Source organism: Sinocyclocheilus anshuiensis, unplaced genomic scaffold (genome assembly GCF_001515605.1).
Source record: "Sinocyclocheilus anshuiensis isolate Anshui unplaced genomic scaffold, SAMN03320099.WGS_v1.1 scaffold529, whole genome shotgun sequence".
NCBI classification, from domain to species: domain Eukaryota; kingdom Metazoa; phylum Chordata; class Actinopteri; order Cypriniformes; family Cyprinidae; genus Sinocyclocheilus; species Sinocyclocheilus anshuiensis.
This window is the reverse complement of record NW_015540872.1, coordinates 311,734-326,263: the sequence shown is the minus strand read 5'-3', so window position 1 is coordinate 326,263 and position 14,530 is coordinate 311,734. Positions and strand designations below refer to the sequence as shown.

At 39.5% G+C, this 14,530-nt stretch overlaps 1 protein-coding gene across 7 annotated transcripts in view; it reads right to left on the bottom strand.

Moving 5' to 3' along the window:
- Nucleotides 1-14,530, bottom strand: part of sox6 (SRY-box transcription factor 6) — a 166,644-nt gene that overhangs the window by 134,570 nt on the left and 17,544 nt on the right. For 6 of the 7 annotated variants that reach the window (XM_016485751.1, XM_016485755.1, XM_016485756.1 and 3 more), the window contains exon 3: nt 7,439-7,509. The exons of the other annotated variant lie outside the window; for it this stretch is intronic. The gene's annotated coding sequence lies outside the window, so the exon portion shown is untranslated. The remainder of the gene's footprint in view (nt 1-7,438; nt 7,510-14,530) is intronic. 7 annotated transcript variants of the gene reach the window in all.

Here is a 14,530-nt window from a genome sequence, read left to right as displayed (position 1 = left end):
TATATATATATATATATATGTATATATATATATATGTATATGTATACATATATATATGTATATGTATATATATATATATATATATATATATATAATGCATTTTATTTATACATATACATATAATAAATACATTTTATAAAAATAATAAAAATATTTAAAATAACATTTCATTTTAATATAAATACTGTACAATTCTGGGATTATTGCCTATTGGAACAGCTACGCATGTCTTCCATTCAAAAACAACAATATTTATTAACTCTTTTCTGTAACTCAGCTGGTGTATCTAGTGCTAGCAACACCTAAATTGTGAGTTAATTTCCCAGGGGAAACTGTTATGTACACCTGTATAAAAGTATCTGCTAAGTGCATAAATTCACTACAGAGAAGAAGCATAACAAGCTTAGACAAAAAAGACCAAAACAGATTCTATAGCAAAGCGAAAACACTATATTTTGAAGTGACTGGTGACAGTCTAATTAAATTAGTATTTCATCTGCTCTCATCTGAGCCACGAAAGGTGTGAAAAGGTTTTGACAGTACTGGGAACGGGAGAAAAAAAACCCCCTCTGTCCACAGATCCAAACACATCTCACGGGTGTCCTCCTGTCACACGTGTGCACACACCTCCAAACGGCATCACAAAAGAAGACGTGACAGAGAGGGCCTTCCTCCACCCACCACCACAGCCCACCGATTAAATACACTCTCGCTAACAGCACCGGTGTCCCATCCTTTAGTCTCAACCCCCCTTGCTCATCCACCCTGAGGAGTAGTGAATTAATTTGTGAGAAGCAACCCAACATTAGGAAGGTGTGTTGAAAGGTGTCTGCTCATGTTTCAAATTAAACGCACTGCTGGTCAGCATTAGCACCTAGATGCCCGTCGAGACTGCGCGCCTGCCTCTGACACTTATCCGGGAGAGAGAGAGAGAGAGAGAGAGAGAGAGAGAGAGAGAGAGAGAGAGAGAGAAACTGGATTTGCCTGTTCACACTAGAATAATTAAAACATGTCAGGAAGAATTAATTTCCTCATTTTTCAAAAGGATACACAGAAATTACCATGTTATTATATGACAGGGTCCCTGGGAGGATTGTATTAAATTTGATTTCCAGCGCAGCCCACACAACAAATTAAAGTCATAAATAAGATGGAAAGAAGCGGGGCACAGAGCATATGTTTATGGCAATGAGTGAAGCCAGGGGACCCAGAAAGAACTATCTTCATTTCATTTTATTTAAATCAGGCCGACACTCTGTGTCTGAATGACAGCGCTTGCTAATGAGGGCTCAGGGTCTCTTTTATATTAGCAAAGAGAAACAGCCACTTAGTGGGTTAGACGCCGTGCACCTTTCCTCTACAACTCAACCGGCTGAGCATCTGCCTCCCCTAATGGACACATTACCATGTGCTTACAAACTTACAAGGCCTGCAAAAGGTGAGGTCTCTCTTAACTTACATCTGCGCAACAAATCAATTTAGCCTCTGAAGCGGTTCCTCGTTTCACAGGTTTTTTTTCCTCGCTGCTTTACGCTTCATTTGACGTTTGGGCTGGTTGAAGGAGACAGAACAAAGTTAAACAAGTTAAAACGTAACAATGTTAAACTACTTTCAAGTGCGCATTCATTGCATGTGAGATGTGAAATTCTATAAAGGCTGCTATGTTGTTTAGCGAAAGACGTAGCACAAATGAAATAATGAAACTCAAAAATAACGACAGGAGTAACTCAAGGTGAATCATATTTTCATCTCTCTGTCTCACTAAGCGTTTGGGTGGGCATTGCACTTGTGAATGAAAGCATGTGGGAGACTCTACCCCATTATATGAAGCAGAGAAGCAGAAGTGCTAATTATATTCCTACGAGTCAAGTGGTAATCAGATGGCCTCAGATTCATGGGCATGTTTTATGTTTACGGATGACCTCAGCAGTGTCTGCCTTTCCAATCTACATGGGCTAAAATAAACTGATTTCTTTAACAAGTCACTCAACTATACTAAAAATATTCCCCTTATTACAGGGAGACATATTCGTGCTTTGTGGATCCCCAACCAAAAAGTACGTCAAGATACGTCAATGAGATAAACCCAAAAATGATATGCGCACTGTCTCTAATAAAGTTGGAGAAGTTGCTGTGAGTCCAAAACATCAGAACAAGCCGTCTTTTCAGATATGCTTCATGCAGGTGGCTGGCAAATACAAAATAGCAAGATGCCTTTATATATTCAATATAATTAGCAGAAAATGTGCTAAAAAAAAATAGAGTGTGGATAGTTTACAAATGCAACTAAAAAAGACATAATGCCTAGTTTTGTGTTTATTAACTTTATCATAATCAAGGTTATAAGGAATGTCTGTGAAAAAAATACAAGTTAATTTTGTTAATTATTTTTTATAATTATTATTAAATATTTGTATGCGTATGTACAACAACAGTTAAAAATAAATCATATATTTCTTTAAATAGGACATTTATAAATGTATTATATTTATTTTTATCATTTATATTTATTTATATAAATGTTGTCATGTATGCCAAAAATTCATTATTAACCACACTTATAGTTTTTGTGCTAAATGATGAATTATTGTCAAAGTTTCCCTCTCGTTAAGTGCTTTATGACTTCTAAATTTCCACCTTTCCTACTGGGGAAAATGCACTGTAAATCTTTGATAAGGTGTATTAGCTTATTACAATCGCGCCGAGGCAGTGGAATACAGAGAGAAGGAAACTCTCTGGGAATGGGCATCATTAGAGCCAAGCGCTCCCCTGGGCCCCACAAACTTTAAATAATTTGCAAATCAATTAACTGGCAACTCTCAACATAACAAGGATTTCACACCCCAGGGTCAGGGCACATTATCAGCTCTGGAGGATTCATGGCATTTTGGGAGAAAAGTTCATGGTTGGAATCATTAATTCATTTTACAGGACTTTTAGTTATGCATTACTCTGCCCAGCTGTGGAAGCCAGGAGATTAATGACATGTTCCTCGGTAAGTCTATGGCCATATATAGCTAATAAGAGAATGCCTTTTTACCTTGGTTACTGTCTTTACCTTAAGACCAGGGAAGACTGCCAAGTTTATATTATGTATAATTCTTCTGAAAATTACATAAAGCACATCCAGCCATCAAAAGGACGATATATTGAATAAACCTTGGCAGAGGCCACTGCCCCACTCATGACAGCGTGTTGCTGGGATGTTAGGTCACAGCGGGGTGATTGAAGACCACTGAAAATCTCATGCTCCAGATGATCAATGGTTCTCAGATGAAGTCAGACTGGTCTGCTAGACTACACCTGCTGAATGTAGCACAAATAAATAGAGTTTATTTAATGTGAAAAACATATCCCTTACGACCCTGTGTATTGAGAGGCCACACCTGTATGCGTGCAGAAAAATAAGCACCGAGCCAGAATATGATGCTTTTAGCATCACCTCATGAGAACTAATAAGAAAACGAATGGATACCGTGCCCTAAATACTTCAGCGAGGACCTCAACCATTGCAGATGTCTGAAGACCTTAGGACTTCCTTTCATGAGAATAATTAAATTTCCAACAATTAAATCTTATTCTAAATTCCCACTGATTAAATTTTATGTTCTATCGGGCGGAAAGAAGAGAACGAATATTTTTTTCCCCCGATGGGGCTGATGAAATTAAAATGCCGAACCCTATTGAACAACCTCTCTGACAACAATCAAGAAGAGGGTCAGTGAAGAACTGTAGCTGGAGAGAGACTGTTAATAGATGGGAAAATAACCACCCAAAGGTTATTCATTTTCATTAGGGGTCCAGGAGAGCTGTTTATTTAATTTTTTTTACAGAAAATCATTCCTGGAGACACCGGCCCCACAGAGACATCAACAGCGAGACACGGCAAATGCAAAATGAAGGAAGGCTCTGGCAGCTTTATTAGATGAATGGCACACTCTGACAAAGAGTGTATTCTGCCTGTTCAAACAGATGCCATCGCCTCTTCCTCAGGTGTTTCCAAATGACTTCGCACAGGAGTGATTAAACGCCGGGCGCATGCGAGCCGCGCGTTCGCCCAAATTACTTACTGCCTCATTTTGTGATTAATTAAACATGCAGATTAAAGTTGCAAAGAAATTTAGATTAATAGGTGTGTTAGGTCTCATAGGACTGGTAAGCATCAGAGCATTAGAGAAAGAACGTTGGATGGGTTGATTTCTTCTCTCCCTCATATTTAAACAGCGTGAAAACTGTGAAATGGAAAAAAAACACTGGACAAATACAAATTTTTTACACATATTGACAGCTTTAAAATAATGTATCTCTGGCTGAAATCTTGGCCTTCACGCCAGTTGCACTTAAATGCAAAAGCATTTTGCATTAAAATGACTGAAATATGTTTTGAAATAAAAAAATTCCTTTCAGATCGTCAGTTTACATAGTTTAAGTTGCTTGAAACTACTTACTGTTTATTTATTTATTATATATAAGATTTTGGTCCTGACTAACCTTAAATGGCTATGCTTTAAATTACTACAAAACAAATTCTCAATAAAGTTTTCTATACGGAAAAATAAAATGCTGGCTCTGTCGTAAGTGTTCACTCTCACCCACCCACATACACACACTCGCACCGGTCTAAATGCTGACACGACGCCAACCTGATGTACAGTACAAGGCTTACACTGTTACCCTCAGTGCTGGAGCGATGCCAGCGTACAGGCCTGATGTTTACTGTTCTAACTCAAGTGGTCCTTTCACCTTCATTCAGCCTAACAATCAGCGTTTCATTCCCTAAATAGAGACCTGACCCTGTGACATATCAATGTTAATATCTGTGTTCACAAGACCTGGAATGATACAGGCCGCAGCTGTTCTGTAGTGACGGCTGTACGACACAGATCATGCATCTTTATCCTGAATGGCAAGACAAAAACCACAGCGGAAATTTACAAAAACTGACGTTTTAAACATCACAAACACCAAGACAACATCATGCCTGTCAGTCAAGCAGGGGTTAATCTGAGAGTCATCGAGAGTGGTGTCATAATTGTTCCCAGCACAATTTTCCAATAATATTTCAAGCCTCCATTTATGACTCTTCCCTCCAGAGTTAGAAGCTGGGCAGACAAAAGCTGTGATCACTCCCGGCCCCTTTGTTATTTCTCCATTCAGCTCACCTCACCGATCTGCCTCTCTTTCCTCTGACAGCCATTCAGAGCCGACTTAACACGCCGGCGACACGCACTACAACCGCAGCTAAAATAAAAAGTGCCTGGCCCGGTGTAATAGAGCGTATTGATCTGAGCCGAAGACGCTGTTTGACTTGAAATCACGGGGATAAAGCTGTTGCATTAGCGTGCGGCCCTGAACTTTGAGCTGGAATATGCCATTCTCAGTGGCCTAATTATGCAGGGCCAACAGTGGGGCTTTCTGCACACTAATATAACTCTGTCCTGCAACTCATATCGAAGTGACATTTGAAAAAAGATTAATATGAACTCATATTTAAACAGCGTGAAAACTGTGAAATGGAAAAAAAACACTGGACAAATACAAATTTTTTACACATATTGACAGCTTTAAAATAATGTATCTCTGGCTGAAATCTTGGCCTTCACGCCAGTTGCACTTAAATGCAAAAGCATTTTGCATTAAAATGACTGAAATATGTTTTGAAATAAAAAAATTCCTTTCAGATCGTCAGTTTACATAGTTTAAGTTGCTTGAAACTACTTACTGTTTATTTATTTATTATATATAAGATTTTGGTCCTGACTAACCTTAAATGGCTATGCTTTAAATTACTACAAAACAAATTCTCAATAAAGTTTTCTATACGGAAAAATAAAATGCTGGCTCTGTCGTAAGTGTTCACTCTCACCCACCCACATACACACACTCGCACCGGTCTAAATGCTGACACGACGCCAACCTGATGTACAGTACAAGGCTTACACTGTTACCCTCAGTGCTGGAGCGATGCCAGCGTACAGGCCTGATGTTTACTGTTCTAACTCAAGTGGTCCTTTCACCTTCATTCAGCCTAACAATCAGCGTTTCATTCCCTAAATAGAGACCTGACCCTGTGACATATCAATGTTAATATCTGTGTTCACAAGACCTGGAATGATACAGGCCGCAGCTGTTCTGTAGTGACGGCTGTACGACACAGATCATGCATCTTTATCCTGAATGGCAAGACAAAAACCACAGCGGAAATTTACAAAAACTGACGTTTTAAACATCACAAACACCAAGACAACATCATGCCTGTCAGTCAAGCAGGGGTTAATCTGAGAGTCATCGAGAGTGGTGTCATAATTGTTCCCAGCACAATTTTCCAATAATATTTCAAGCCTCCATTTATGACTCTTCCCTCCAGAGTTAGAAGCTGGGCAGACAAAAGCTGTGATCACTCCCGGCCCCTTTGTTATTTCTCCATTCAGCTCACCTCACCGATCTGCCTCTCTTTCCTCTGACAGCCATTCAGAGCCGACTTAACACGCCGGCGACACGCACTACAACCGCAGCTAAAATAAAAAGTGCCTGGCCCGGTGTAATAGAGCGTATTGATCTGAGCCGAAGACGCTGTTTGACTTGAAATCACGGGGATAAAGCTGCTGCATTAGCGTGCGGCCCTGAACTTTGAGCTGGAATATGCCATTCTCAGTGGCCTAATTATGCAGAGCCAACAGTGGGGCTTTCTGCACACTAATATAACTCTGTCCTGCAACTCATATCGAAGTGACATTTGAAAAAAGATTAATATGAACTTAACTTTCAGGAAGCTTGTTTGCTCAACATTACCAGGAGCAACACTTTGCCAGATATGATCTTTATTACTATGCTGGAAAGAGAAAACTCCCATTTAAGACATATTGTGGCAGAAAACTGCAGCCGTATATTGACTGTTTACTAAGACCCTGTCTGTGTTTCTTTAAAAGAGGCTCTTTCTTCATTGCTGTGAATGCTCTTATTGAGGGCAACTGGCAGCCTGAAAGTACCAATAACATAGTTGGTATTAGCATAGAGAATAGATTCACTCTATACGCACCGATGGAAGCGTGTGTTTGGGGGGAATGTGTAGTTAGGTGCTAACAATCAAATCAGTTTTCAAATGACTACGTTATGCCTTTTAAAAGTAATAAAAAGACTATAATCTACATAAAATCATTAATATGTGGCATTTTACATCTTTTTCAAGCAATTTTAGTTCTAGGAAAGTGACGCAGAACAAAACAACACACTCATCATTGTAATCATTTGTGTAAGGCCACCCTTTCCTGTGTTGATGAAGCATGTACAGTGGTTTCATGAGTTAAAAATCATAACAAACAGACATAAAGGGGTAAGACAGCAGCAATCATGGGGGAAAAAACGGTGTTAATGGAGCAGTGATACACAAGTGATGTTGGACAAGATGCATAAACCAAAATATACAGTTTGTACTTACATAAACAGAAAGACTTTATCCCCAGCTCCCAAAGATCACTGGTGAGTTGATTTTGAATTCATGAAAATTACCTACAATAGAAAAAAAAATAAATGCGTTTAAGTTTACATGGCTTCTTTAAATATGCGTACATATCAGTGTTCGGCAAAACTCAGAATTGGCTTCCTTTTAATGTAAACTTATTTACTGTCATTTTTAAATCAATTTAATGCATCCTTGCAGAATAAAAGCATTTATTTATTAAAAAAAGAGTAAAAACGAGGCAGAAGAACAGAAAATGCTGAGAGAGGATGTCAGAGGAGCGAAGTGAAATGAGGTTGTTGGCAGGCGGTCAGAGTCCCAGCAGATGAAGTTAAACAGTTGTAGCGCCGCACAACCTCCAGTTACTCTGCTCTCTCCCTGAGGGACTCAATCCTAGACAATGTTTAGAGTCCACTTCTCTAATACCTCATTAATCTGTCCCTGCACTGTTTGATTCAACTAATAAATGGCTTTCATACAAAGCACTTGTTTTCTCTAATACCTCTCTCTGCAGAGCACTAATGATTTATTTAGTTACACGCACTGCTAGTTCTAGCAGGTCTTCTGAGGTCCTCCAGCAACGGCGGCACCACCAAGGAAACACAAACAAACAGACGGTGCACCAAAACCACCAACAACACCCAATTTCACCATTATGTGTAGCATTACACCTCCCCTGCATGTGACGGAAGACGTAGATGAGGAAAGAGAGAGAGAAAGAGTCCTGCATAAACCTCACGGATGTTCATTTCTCTACATTATTCTGTTTTTCACAACAAGCAGGAATCTCATTACCAGCTGATTTATACAATTAGCCTGCCTCTGCATCACCAATTAAACAAGGACACAGGGGTTTGAGGTCACAGCTAATTGATCCGGCTGCAATTTGCGCCATCTCTGCTAGCACAGAAATCTGCCCTCCCGTGCAAGCGTCGAATATCTAAGTCAAACGCATAGACCAAGTAAATGGCTGTGTGGTAGGGTGGGTTAATAGAATAAACTGAGAGATCTTTGGTCTCCAATGGATCTGAATGTGGCAACCTTGAGGCTGAATGTGACAATGGGAGAAAAGAGGCAGGAGGTCTGACCCTCGTGTGAATGGAAAGCTGTTGTCATCTTAATAGCACCTCTGAGCTGATAGTCTATTCCACGTTCTCAAAGGACCATGCCACAGGCCTGACTGCCTCCTAGTTCACACTGCACACACACACACACACACACACACAGTGTGTATTTGTGTGTACACGCTCACATACATCTCTCACGGAGTTAGTGCCAGCTCTCTTTCGTGCCTCACAAACACAAAAACCCTTAACAGCGGTGGTAATTCTATAAACTCTTTTCTCTTTGTGAGCCATACAACATCGGACTAATACCTGTTACGCTTTAATAAATACAGGGATGTTTTAATTGCAGAGGGCAAAAAATACAAAGAATTTTTAAATTATAATTTGATGCTAAACGATGAAAGTAACAAGCTTGTGAAAAAGAAAATGGTGCAATTTTATATTCATGCTTTATTTAAGCTAATCATTTGTTTGGATGAAAAAAAGCCCTTGTGATTGAGAATAAGATGACAATGATATTGCAATGCAATAGTAAAATCTGCAATATATAAAAGACTGTGGCAGTCCACTGTAGTGTTAAGCAGAGTTGGATTAAACAGCACTTCACTGCCGTTTCTAAATGGGTGATCATGAATTCATTAAAAAGAGTTCCAATCAGCACCAGCCTGTTTTTATTAGTCACCCAACAGTTTTATTACTGATTCATTGTGTCCGCAATTACCACTATGGCTTTCTCACATGTTGAGCTCTGTTTTTTTCTCTCTTCTTGACAATGACTGCAGTGATGAAGTAGCTGTGGTTGTACAAATGGGAGCTGAAATAAAGAGAGATGAAGAAAGGAAGAACTGTTCGAGTAGCCGAGCGTCTTGGCAAATCACTAGACGAGAAGCTAAAGCCCATTAAACCCCATGAGGACAGACTAGGGGGCACCCAAAAATTAATGATAGGTTTTCCTGCGAAACAACCTTTAGTCACTGCATCGGATAAAGAATTGAGCTGTTTAAATGAAAACAGTGCTGAATATTTCAGAGAGGTTAAGTGGGGTGCTTAAAGCTCGTGTTGGTGAGGCCAATCCATCGACCATGACAGTGACTCCAGCTAGACCCTCCAACAAACACACTAGCACAAATTGACTCCAAGAGCACGAGCCAATGGATACACACGCATAACATGACGTAAGAGTAACGGATGCTCCAAAAACCCTCCATTCCCTTCTTTCGATCATTCACAAGGTAATAAAACAAGAGTGGGAATGTTACCTTTGCCTTAGCCAGTGATATACGTTATTTACAATTTACACAAGAAGAATAATTCGGAATCAAAAGAAAAGTCCTTTCACAAATCCAATGAGCCTTCAAATTCCAGGCATGTGTTCATCTACGGTAGGTTCAGCTGATTTAATCAATCCTCTGCATAACAGCGCTGTGTCTTTGACCGTCATATGACAAGGGTTGGGAATCAGTGACTAACCTCACATTAGCAGCCTTGCTCTTGCACAGCAGATGCAGGCAGCTTGTTTTAAATATATTTGCAAAAGTGGGAGAAGTACAGTAGCGTGCTTTATATAATACGCTGTAAATGTGCACCGATAAGAGACCTTTAAGAGGCTGAACTCTAAGGCAAAGTGGTTCACATGGGTCAAATATAGACGAAATCCTTCATCTTTCTGAGCGTGGACATGCTGCACTCTCCTAAGGAGGGAACATTTTCATTTGCATCAACTTTGCCTTAGCTTTCTTCTGATCCAGCAACCTGCAAAAAATAAAATCACTTTAAATGTCCTATTTCCCCCAGTCCAGAACATGTTAAGAGGGGATTTAGGGGAAGCAGTTATTGGGACAAAAGAGGCAATATCCCCCATCAGCAGGACGGTCTCTTACCTGGTGGAGGACAGGTTATCTCTGTACTAACAGCAGGACCACTGATGGGAGAAGAGGTGGGGGTGGGTGAAAATAAGGCAGAACAGAGCCGATAGACGGGCCACTCACACCCAGCAGTGGGCGGAAGAGCAAAAGAGGTAAAGTGGTGTTTTTGTCAGATCCAATATTCCTCCTGACAAAAATCAAGTAGTGCGCGCACACAGCTGACAGATCTGCAGGTGTAAAAGCACGGAACCAGATATTAAGTACAGATGTAAGGGCTGTGAATTGAGAGTATCCTTTCAATTCCAATTCAATTCCTGAATTTTAATTAAATTTGAGCTGACGTGGCAAACAGAATGCAGAATTGCATTTTAAATTTAAATAAAGTACAGTAGTAAAATTAAAAAAGGAACTGAAATTCAAAGAAATTCATGTAACTAAGTTTTAACTTGACAAAAGTTAAAAATTATATTTTTTTGAAAAAAAAAAAAACATTTAAAAGGTTTTTAGAGAAAAGAATAGATAAGAAGATAGATACAGTAGATAAATATGAAATAGCACCTATAGAAATTCTGTTTAACAATACTTAATATTTAATATTATTAATTATATTGGTATCACTTTATTTTAAGGTCCAATTCTCACTATTAACTAGTTGCTTACTAGCATGCATATTAATAGCATATTGGCTGTTTATTAGTATTTATAGGCACATATTAATGCCTTATTATGTACAGTGTTGGGCAGTAACGCATTACTTAGTAACGTGTTACTGTAATTTGATTACTTGTTTTAGTAATGGAGTAATTTAATGCGTTATAATTTTCAAAATAGTAATTAGAGTATAGTTTCAAGCCGAGGTCTCTATACGTTACTGCCAGTTACATCTGTCAGTTACATTGCTGACAGAATGCATTGTTTTATAATCTAGAGATTGTAAAAATGATGTAGCACACACACTGTCGAGTCAAGTGCCAGTGGATTAGAGACCTGCTCCCGCGAGACCCGACGCAACAGAGGCGGCGCGGGAGAAGATGGGCGAGTGCGGGTGCGAGCGGGTAGACACACGTGTGTGTGTGTGAGGGATGCGGGAGAATAAAATGATTCACGGGACTCCCGCACAATAGAAATATCTAAACATAAAATATCTAAAACAAATAAATTGTTATTCATCTATTGCACAAAAGCAACATGAACTAATATAAATATAAACGATTAAGCCGCGTTACATTGCTGACAGAATGCAGTGTTTTATAATCTAGAGATTGTAAAAAGGATGTAGCACACGCACTGTCAGTGGATTAGAGACCTGCTCCCGCGAGACCCGACGCAACAGAGTGCGGCGCTGGACAAGATGGGTGAGTGCTGATGCGGGCGGTAGACACTCGTGTGTGTGCGGGATGCAGGAGAATAAAATTATTCATGGGACTCCCACAAAACAGAAATATCTAAACATAAAATATCTAAAACTCCCACGGCATCAACAGTATGTGAGGGGCGTAACATTTCCTTCTCACGCTTGAGGTATTCGGCCAATCACAACGCATTGGATAGCTGGCCAATCACAGCACACCTCGCTTTTTCAGACCGATGAGCTTTGTAAAAATCAATGCGTTTCAAAAAGGCGGGGCATAGAGGAGAAACAATAATGTACAGTATGTGGAAAATAATGTGTTTTTTGAACTTTAAACCGCATAAACACATTTCATTACACCAAATACACAAAATAATGTTCTTTTTAGCAGCATCATATGACCCCTTTAACAGATGCAAGCGTATGCATAGTTTCTATTTAGGCTACGTGTTCGCTGCGTTGAGCAATGCAGTGCTGAAATTTGCGTGCTCACGAATCCTCTCATTATAACACACGAATTGTAGACATTATGAGAGATTCATTATGCATATATTTATAGTGTTATAACAGAGATTTGTGAGATTGCGATGAACTGAGATGTCTTTTAGAGATTATAAATGCAGCGCTCTTTGCTGGCATTCTGCCATGCCAAACCATGCACGCAGCAGCCACTTGCTTTAGTTAAAAATAACTGAATGTTGATACTTTAATAACAAATATTTATCGGGAGCGTGTACGCTGGGATTTCATCAATTTCATGGAGAAAAAAGTAACGTAACTAGTAATGTAACTAATTACTAATTACTTTTGAAATAAAGTAATCAGAACAGTAACGTGATTACTTTTAAAAGGAGTAATCAGTAATCAGTAATTTGATTACATTTAACTTGCCCTGTAGAGTAACTTGCCCAACACTGATTATGTATGACCATGTTCTAGATCCCTTAACCCGAACCAATACCTAAACTTAACACCCACCTTACTAACTAGTATTAATAAGCAGCAAATTATGAGTTTATTGAGGGAAAACACTTAGTTAATAATGAATATGCGTTCCCAATTCTAAAGTGTTACCATAATATTAAATTAAATTTGCAGAATGCATTAGCTGTGTTGAATTCCTTTAAATTGTGATTCAGTATTGCCATTGCTCTTGATTTCAATTCAAGTCCCAATTCAAATTCCTGTGGCATGTGGCCAGTTCAGTTCAAATTCAAACTGACACACACTGCCAATTCTTCAATCTGGATTGTCTCAGGTCCACAGATGAGCAATAATGAACCGATAAGTGGGATTCACAGAAAGCAGTGGATCCAAAGAAACCAACTTTCTTTCACAGGAATAAAATAAGAGACTCCTTTTCATTGATCTCCCTCTCTGAATGTCCACATGCTTAACTTAAGAGGCCCTGCTTAGAGCCGAGGGTGTTTATAAAGCACATTTCACGACTCCCATCGTGGATGGGGGAGGTTGTGCTGTTTTTAAATCAAACATCTCCTCTCCTTGGACTTGCAGACAGCACCGCGACCAAGCCAGACTTTCATGTCCGACAGTGGAGATACATTTCATGTGATTTACTCTGCTGTGAAATAACAACAACGAAAGTCCGTATTAGGGGAAGAAAGGGTTGACCGGCGTCCACGGGCCTCAAATCCACCCCGAGAGGAATTCAAGTCCCAGCTGGTAAAATATACTCTCACTACACACACTTCCGTACATGATTAGAATGCAATTGCAGCAAAAGTGAGAGAGCAGGTCCTTGTCTTTTTTATCATCGATTTGGCGTCAGTCGATGGAGTTTATTCCCTAGCCATGACACAAAGCACTTTTTTTCTCCCCCTATTTATCCGTCCCTACTATTGAGTTGGGTTATGGAAACAAGTCTGCTTCCCTCTCTCTCTTTCCCAGGTAATGTGTTTATTCTCCTGGTCTCATCTTCTAGTTTACGGGGCTGCCGGCCGTTCTCTCTCTCTCTCGCTCTCTTATCGCCCATGCTCTCACGGGGCATTTTAGCTTCTGAAATCCTGTTCACCACATACCGGTTTTAGAATCTGTGAAATGAGTGCCAAAGAAGCGTGGCCACAATGTCTGCCTGTGTTGCCAATGGCCTCGAAAATGGGTCCGGGAGCTTTTTGTCCAGGGAATGCATAAATGGAAGTTTTTAACACCTCAAAGAAAGGCAGTGCCTTTGTGTGGCCAGACGAGAGAGAGCCCTGGCTCTCCTGAGGAGGCAGACATGCTGAGTGCTACAGGACAAAGAACCCAGAGCCTGAAGCAGCAGGAGCACACATACACACACACACACCTGCCTCACATACACACACACACTTTTATGGTATAATACGCACACAATGGACGTAAGAAACATATACACGGATAAAGGCATGAGGCACGCACACACAGGTCAAGTTTGTGGGATAACACAAACGATTACTGAATGTTTGAACATTCACTGACTCTCATGAAGCGTAATTCATGAATATTTGAACCTGCACTGACAGCTTAGTTGATTATCATGGGATGAACATATTCTAATAAATTGACATTATTTATTCAAAATGGCATTTAAAGGGTTTTTAAGCTAATTATTGAGATTTATGCCTAAAACATTTAAATAAAGTATTTTAGGAACACAGTTCTCAGGTTTGTTTTGGATGTCTAACCAAATCATATGCAATTCACCCAAATCAATTTATTTAAAAATTCTGTTGATTGAAATTACAATATTAAAGGGGTCATATGATGCAATTAAAATTGTTCCTTTCTCTTTGGAGTGTTACAAGCTCTT